The sequence below is a fragment of the Equus quagga genome, chromosome 5 (assembly GCF_021613505.1).
Source record: "Equus quagga isolate Etosha38 chromosome 5, UCLA_HA_Equagga_1.0, whole genome shotgun sequence".
Lineage (NCBI taxonomy): Eukaryota > Metazoa > Chordata > Mammalia > Perissodactyla > Equidae > Equus > Equus quagga.
This window is the reverse complement of record NC_060271.1, coordinates 14,437,448-14,446,120: the sequence shown is the minus strand read 5'-3', so window position 1 is coordinate 14,446,120 and position 8,673 is coordinate 14,437,448.

Below are 8,673 nucleotides of genomic sequence, written 5' to 3'. Positions count from 1 at the left end.
GGGGGCGCGGGGCTGCCGCCTGCGCTCGCAGCTGGTGCCGGTGCGCGCGCTCGGCCTGGGCCACCGCTCCGACGAGCTGGTGCGCTTCCGCTTCTGCAGCGGCTCCTGCCGCCGCGCGCGCTCCCCGCACGACCTCAGCCTGGCCAGCCTGCTGGGCGCCGGGGCCCTGCGGCCGCCCCCAGGCTCCCGGCCCGTCAGCCAGCCCTGCTGCCGACCCACGCGCTACGAGGCGGTCTCCTTCATGGACGTCAACAGCACCTGGAGGACCGTGGAGCGCCTGTCAGCCACCGCCTGCGGTTGCCTGGGCTGAGCACTCCCTACCGGGGTTTGCCAACTGCACCCCTACCCCTGGATCTGCCTGCCTGGGCCCTCCCGCAGGACCCCGCGAGCCAGGGGCCTCAACCGGAGATGAGTGATGGACATCAACCCTTGAGAGATGGAGGGACGACTGACCAGTGGCCCCAGGGTCCTCACCCTGCCAGTCCCAGCCCTACAGACACCAGAGACCTCAGCCGTGGAGACCTTAGGACCCACTTCTACAGACTCTGGCACTGACCAGGCCACGGACCCAGGACTCCTCTGGAGAACCCAGCAGTGTCTGAGGTCTCAGCCTCAGTCCAGGCCCTGGGGGAACAAAATTCGGAGGAGACGTATTGCAGTTGCATTGCTGAAGGGCCTATGCTAGAGCGGGCCTTGTACTTACCGGTGGGAGCTGGACCCCTATTTATTTTTTCTAAATTATTTATTTACTTCTGTGGTTTGTCGGCTCCTTTCCTGCGCAGTGGTGGCTGGATGGGGAGAAGAAGCTGGATAGAGATCATGCCCTGACGGTCCCACTCGACTTCAGGCTGACTCTGCAATCACAGGCCTGGCGTTGATCTCCAACTGCTTGCCCCCACCCAGCCGCTCTGGGACATGGGGGACATGGAACACAGGGAGAGTGAGTGGCAAAGGTGTGTTCACCAGTCTCAGCAGCCCAGCTCTCCACCCCCTGCACAGTCCCCAGCGCTTGGAGCCTGGGGTTACCAGTGGAGAAAGCACTATCCTTGCGACCTCAGGCATCCTGGGAGCTTTGCTTAATGGGTAAAGACACAGAGAACCACACAATGCCCCACCCCACTGTCACTGATCAGTGTGCCACCCTCTAGGGACCCTGACAGGTGCATACACTGCCTATGCTTGTAGATGGTCCAGCATGGGGAGCTCACTACCCACATTCCATGAAGCAGCCCAGGGCAAGAGAGCATCCGAAAAGGCTGAGGGTGGGGAAGAGGGTGCAATGGGAGGTTGATTTAGGGGGATGAAGCATGGAGCATCATGGCGACAAGAAGGCAGGAAAGGACTGAAGGTTCCAGAGGGACCTGCATCTTGGGTGATGAACAAGGATATTCATTTATTCATTCAACAAATATTATTAAGTACCTATCATATGCCAGATGCTCGGTAGACAGACACCAGGGATACAGAAGTGAAAGGGACAAGATCTCTGACCTTAAGCTTAGACTAGTAGAGACAGACAATAAATAAACAATTACGTAAATCATTATTTAAATTCAATTTGGCAAATAGGATGAAAAAGGACAAGAAGCTAAGAGGTACACACCTTCATCAGGAAGGAAATAGGGGTTAGTGCCAGCCCTAGCCTTCCACACTGTCCCGGAGTCATGTCCAAAAAGTCAGTGCAATCCCTCTGAGCTGTTCTGCGTGTCCTGTGAAACCTTGTTTCCTGGGCCCGATGAATTTGTCCTATATTGTCTTCTTTGGCAATAAGAGGGGGACATGTGTTTGGAAAGGACGCTGAGTCTGAGGAAGCACAGGACACCCAGAGCGGCTGTCGGGAGGCAGTGAGCTATGCGAGTCTGGAGCCAAGGAGGGAGGTCTGGGCTGGAGGTGGATTCGGCAGCTGTGAGCACAGGGCCAGGAGCTGCAGCCAGGGTGTATGAGAGCACCCCGAGTGAGGCAGGCGGAGGGGGGTCCCTCGGGCACTGGACACTACTGACTGCAATGCCCTCCACACTGCCTAGGGGCCTGCCTGCTCCGGCACAGATGCCCCCTTCACCCAGGCGAGAGTGAGGAGCTGGCAAGAGGTGTCTGATGGCCATGTGCCTTCTTGGTCAAGGAGGGGCAACGAGCCTGTGCTCCCTCTCTTCTGTGTTCACTGCTCCAGTTCCAGGTGCTCCCCAAACTTTGGTGCTCTCCTGGTGCCCTCAAACACCCCCTTACCCGTCTCTGCCTCCAAACTGATTCAGGATCCTCAGTCTTCAACCACCCAACCCCCACCAAGAAAATCGCACCAGTGCCACGCAGTTTGCAGACACCTCACAAAGCCTGGCCCTGGTCCTGGCTAAGGGTGGACATCCTGTCAATCCAGGGTCACTGGGGCCAGGGAGCCCCTGCTGGAAAGACTTGAAAATCTGACCTAGTCCCCAAACCCTGTAGGGCCTGCCCCTCAGTGGACTTCTCTGCTCTCAGAGCCACTTAAAGGAGACAGATTAAGGCCCTCTCTGACAATGCTCACAGCGAGAGAGCCAGGTCAGAGCCGGAGCCAAAGGTGCTGGCTCTCAACACTCCCCAACTGCCAGGTCTTGAGGGAGTCGGGTCTGCCCCCAACTTAAGGCTGCATTCTGGGCCCCAGAGACATTGTGCCCAACATCTCACAAAGTCCCAGATGAAACAGCAACTTCTCCAAGAGGAACACATTTCCACAAGAACTGGCCTCAGTTTGCAGCTCACAAAAACCCAAATCCCTCTTTAAAATAATAAATAAGTAGAGCGAGCCCTGATGGCCTAGTGGTTAAAGTTCTGTGCTCACTGCTTCGGTGGTTGGGGTTCACTGCCAGGTCATGGAACCACACCACCCATGTGTCAGTTGCCATGCTGTGGCAGTGGCCCACATAGACGAACTAGAATGACTTGCATCTAGGATACACAACCATGCACTGGGGCTTTGGGGAGGAAAAAAAAAGAGGAAGATTGGCAACAGATGTTAGCTCAGGGTGAATCTTTCCCTGCAAAGAAAAAAAAAAGATACGTTTTTTAGAAAAAATGTATAGATAATAATAAATAAGTAAAGATATTTTCCCCAAAGGAAACAAGCTGTGGAGCTGCACATCTCTGCCTACAATTCAGCAGAGGTCACCTTGCACATGACCTCACCAGGCAGAGTGCGTTAACTCCCGGGGCCACAGGTGGCTGTGGTATCTCAATTTTTGACTGCCGTCTTTGTTTCACATTCGCAAAACTACATTGCCCATTTGAGTGGTCTCCTGGGAACTACAGTACGGTTTCCCCTCAAGGGGTATCAGGTCACCACCTCTGGCAAGACAGAAAACTACAGGGGGCTTTGAAATGACAGTTTTTCCAGCTTCAGGGAACACCCAAAACTTCCTTCTACATTCATTGCAGTCAGGAATCAAGGCTCAGGGTCCACGTGCTCCCCCTGCCCTTGCCAATGGCTTTCCTCCCCTCTTGTCCAGGGACTGCCATATTCCCCTGGCTACAGACCCCTGCAACACAGAGTGTGTGGGCCAACCGACTAGCTAAGGTCTCATCTTGAAATGGAGAGGTTGGGTAGAAAGCAGAGAGATCAGAGAAAAGATCTAGGCGAATTTGTGCCATGTGCGATCACCTTTCTTGTTCACAGGAGTGGTTCTTAACCTGCTTCGGAGTTTGACAGTCCTCAAGAGAACCTGATAAAAGCCAAGGAGCTTCTCCCCCAACAAAATGCTGAAAAAACCACTGATGTGTAAATCTGGTAAACAGGTGGTTCACAGACTTTCTGAAGCTCATTCAGAGAGTCCTTAGGAGTCCATGGCCCTCGAGGTGTGATGCCCTACTCTACATACTATTATTAATGTCCTCCTGTAGCTCCATTAATTCTTCCACCTGTACTCAGGACCCCATATCAGGGCTCTCTGTTCAATTAGGTACAAGCCTCCCCATTCTTCAACTTTTATTCTCTTGAATTCCTCCTTTCCCTCCACATTTAAACTTGCTCAAATATATCACAAATACAAATATCTATATTGTCTGCTTCCACCTCTCCTCCTTCACTAAAGAGCTCTTGCTGAGTCACCACGGGCCTCAACATTACTAAACTCAAAGGCTACTGCTCAGCCTTTAGTTCTTTGAACTCTCAGAAGCGCTCAACTTTGTCAGCCCTCCTTGAAAACTTGTCCTCTCAATCCCATACTCTCCTGGTTTTTCTTCCACCCCTCTGCTCATTCTCAGACCATTTTGGGGTTCCTTTTCTCTCTCTGCCTCTTAAGTGTTCCTCGTGGCCTGATACAGGCCTTCCTCTCTTCCCATTATACTCTCTCCTGGAGCAACACTGTCTCCTCCATGCCAATGATGCTCACATTGTATCTCCAGCCCAGACCTTTCTCCTGAGCTCCCAGCCTGTATTTCCAATACTTCTATCTGCATAGCCTCAAACTTAACATATCTGTCCCCGATATCTTCTGCTCACTCCTTCAGATCCACTCTCGGCCCTGCTCTACCTCTCTCTGAGCCTCATATCAATGGGCTTCCCTGCTCTCCAGCCTCTAAATCTCCTCAGGGTTCCCTCCTCACTGAATGGCAGCAACCTCCATCCAGTGACACAAGCCAGAAACTTGGGCAACATCCTAGACTCCTTGAGCTTCATCACTTTCCTTACCCACTGGTCCTCAGCTCCTTAGATCTTGCAAGTCCATCCTCATTTCTCTATTCCCAGTGCTCGTCTGTTTAAGCCTGCATAATTTTGGGGATGGTTTATAGTTAATCCTCCTAACTGGCCTCTTTGTCTCCAGTCTTAGCTCCCTCCAGTCATTCTCAACCCTGAAGCCAGAGAAGTCACCATTCTCTTAACATTAATTGAGCACTAACGATGTTGAAATGGGCTAGTTTCAGGGATTCAGAGGTCAGCCAGAAACATGTTCTGCCATTAGGGAGACCACAGGTGGAGGTGGAGGTGGGGGAAGGGTTGCCAGGTTTAGCAAATAAAAATACAGGACGTCCAGTCATATTTGAATTTTGGATAATAAATACTTTTTTTTTTTAAGTAAGAATGCCTCATCCAATAAATGGGATGTACTTATACGAAAAAAATTTTTGTTGTTTATGTGATATTCAAATAGTTATAACTGGGTGTCCTGTATTTTTCTCTGGTAACCCTGGGTGGGGGCAGGTAAACCAAAAATTTCAATCAACCAGCCTAAGTCCCCAACAGAAGTGTGACTGGGGTACAGTGATGTATGTCAAGCTAGGGGAGGATTCTATACTCACAAAAGGAATCAGTTCTACCCGGATGGAAGGGGAAGAAGAGCCAGGAATGTCTTTGTGGAGAAGATGGCACTTGAACTGAGCCTTGAGAAATGGAATATTTGCACAAGGTGGATGAGGGGCACTGGGCCTGTACCAGTTGTCCTTTATTGCCTTCATTGCCTCTCAGCTCCAAATTCACCCTTGTCATGGCACATGCCCTCTCCAGCAACGTCTGGGCCTCAGCCTTGGATAGGGGTCAGGGAGCGCCTCTTCCTTGGGCTCCCTCTCAGCCCTAGGTCTCTGCTACTCCTGTATTCTTTAGAGTTCTCTTCACTTCTTACTAGCCAGTCCCTCATTACTTCCATCCCCGTTACAGTTTAAAATTCTTATATTCAGCTGCCCCTGTGTGCTCACTGTGTGGTTTCTCCTGATTGGCCCCAGCCTGACGCAGAGCCTTCTCAGCAGAGGCAGTAGCACGAACAAAGACAGGGATGTGGGAACAGCCTGGTGTGTTCCCGGGATAGCCAGCCATTTCATTTAGAATTGGGGGAGGTCCCTCACCAAGACAAAAGGCAGGAGAGATCATAAAGGACCTTGAATGCCATCCCAAGAAGCTTGGACCTTGTCCTGAGGGGGAGCCACTGAAGGGTTTGAAGTGGGATTGGCTAGGGATGTGTTTCAGATGGATCACTGGCTAGATGGACTGGAAGGGGCAAGGCAGGTCAGAGATGTTCAGGAAACAAGTGCTGGCACCTTGATCTAGGGCAGAAGCAGTGTGGAAGGACAGAAGTGAGGCACAACAAGCAGGACTTGGTGACGAACTGGTTGTGGGGCCTGATGAAAGGGAGAGTTTCCAGGTGTCTGGCTTGAGTGACTGGTAAGGAAAGTAAGAGATGCAGTATTTTTAGCATGTGATGGGGGTAAGGTATGGGGGAAGTCATGAGATCGGTTTTAGACATGTTCACCTTGAGGTGCCTGTGACACCTTCAGAGGGCAAGGAGCCCCGTGGCAACTGGCTATGAGGGCCTGGGACTCAGGAGACTCTGGGCCAGAGAGACTGGGGAGTCACAGCTCAAAGCCAGGGGAGTGGTGAGATATCGAGGGGAAGAGGAGAAGCAGAGGCTAAGGCCTGCAGAACCAGCATTGAAGGAACAGGGAGAGGAGGTGGGACCGGCCTGTGAAGGAGACCAAAAGGGAGTGGTCAGAGCAGTAGAGAAAACCCCAGCAGGACAAGAGCCAAGTGCAGCGGAAGAATCAGGTCACTAAGGACTGGAACTGCCCGTTTGATTTTCTTGCAACATGGTGGCCTAAGGACTCAGGCTAACCTTCTTCCCCAAAACAATTAAAAATATTAAACAAAATATATCTATATTTAAAAAAATTTTTTTTAAGATTTTATTTGTTTTTTATTTTTCCTTCTCCCCAAAGCCCCTCAGTACATAGTTGTATATTTTATTTTATTTTATTTTTTTGAGGAAGATTAGCCCTGAGCTAACTGCTGCCAATCCTCCTCCTTTTGCTGAGGAAGACTGGCCCTGAGCTAACATCCATGACCATCTTCCTCTACTTTATATGTGGGATGCCTACCACAGCATGGCTTTTGCCAAGCGGTGCCATATCTGCACCCAGGATCCAGCCAATGAACCCCGGACCACCGAGAAGCAGAACATGCGAACTTAACCGCTGGGCCACCGGGCCAGCTCCATAGTTGTACATTTTAGTTGTGGGTCCTGCTAGTTGTGGCATATGGGATGCTGCCTCAGCATGGCTTGATGAGTGGTGCTAGGTCTGTGCCCAGGATCTGAACTGGCGAAACCCCGGGCCATGGAAGCAGAGTGTGCGAGCTTAACCACTCGGCCGTGGGGCCAGCCCCAAAATGTATATATTTAAAAATTAAATACATCTATGAGCTGGCAAACACAATGAATATTCAGACCAAAGAAACAAGTGAAAGCAGGAAGCTGCGTAGGTGAGAAGAGCTCTGCAGTTGGCTTTCACTTTGAGGGCATTCTCCTTACCTGGTGAACCTGAGCTTATGTGAGGGCTCCCTGAGCTTATGGTGGAGAGTCTACTCGGAAACTTCTCCGTAAGGCCAGGATCCCAAAGTGCTATGCCCACACTTAAGGGTGACCTGGAAATAAACTTGTCCCTCCTCTCCCCAGCTGCTCTCCAGGGGACTACAAAGAAAATCGCCTGCATTTAACCTCAGTGCTAAGTGGAAGAGGAGAAAATTTCCCTCGAGAATTTTTAACTACAAGCAGGCCCTCATCTGGTTTTGCAGACCAAATTCACACTCTTTTGGAAGGCTGAAAAACTTCAAACTGAGAAGTTAATTTGCCACGGACATGGATTGCTAGTGCTTCCAGGTGACCAAAAGAGGCCCCCTCTCCTCTGCTGCTGGGCTTTGGAATGTTCTCTCCTGAATCTGGGGAACCCTCTCAGGGTTGTCACAGGTTCTGGCCCCTATATGTCCTACTCTTGTCCCTCAGAAAGAAGAACATGTCTGTAACTAGCTCCCAAGACTCCTTTCCCACTTGGCTCTAAGCTATCCTGAATTGCCAGCCACATCTCCTGGAAGTCCTCTTTGGTCTGGTACCCAGAAATGCCCCAACCCTCCCCAGGGCCTACTTCAATCTGTCTGTCCTAGTTGGTGTTTGTGAAGCATGTTCAGGAGCATCGTTGGTGAGACTTGGCTTCTCTCTCTGCCAGGGGAACTCTCAGGCACAAGAGGAAGCCCAGATTGGAGGCAGGAAGAAAACTCACATTGATCAAGTTGTGGCCTCTGGGCTGGGCCCTATTCATATACCATCTCAGTTTGTCCTTCGCTGGAAGAATTACTGGTTTCATTTTTTTTTTTTTTTTGGTGCTTTTTTTTTAAATTAAGGTTATAAAAGTTAACATCCTTGTGAAATTACAGTTGTACATTATTATTAGTCATGTTGTAGGTACACCACTTCATCCCTAGTGCCCTCCCCCCACCCCCCTTTCCCCTGGCAACCACCGATCAGTTCTCTTTGTCCATATGTTAACTACCACCTATGAGTGGAGTCATACAGAGTTCGTCTTTCTCTGTCTGGCTTATTTCACTCAACATAATACTCTCAAGGTCTATCCATGTTGTTGTGAATGGGACAACTTTGTCCTTTTTTATGGCTGAATAGTATTCCATTGTATATATATACCACAACTTCTTTATCCAATCATCAGTTGCTGGGCACTTAGGTTGGTTCCATGACTTGGCTGTTGTGAATAATGCTGCAATGAAGGTAGGGGTGCATGGAGCTTCTGAAATTGCTGATTTCAGGTTCTTAGCATATATACCCAGTAGTAGGATGGCTGGGTCATAAGGTATTTCTATTCTTAACTTTTTGAGGAATCTCCATACTGTTTTCCATAGTGGCTGCACCAGTTTGCATTCCCACCAACAGT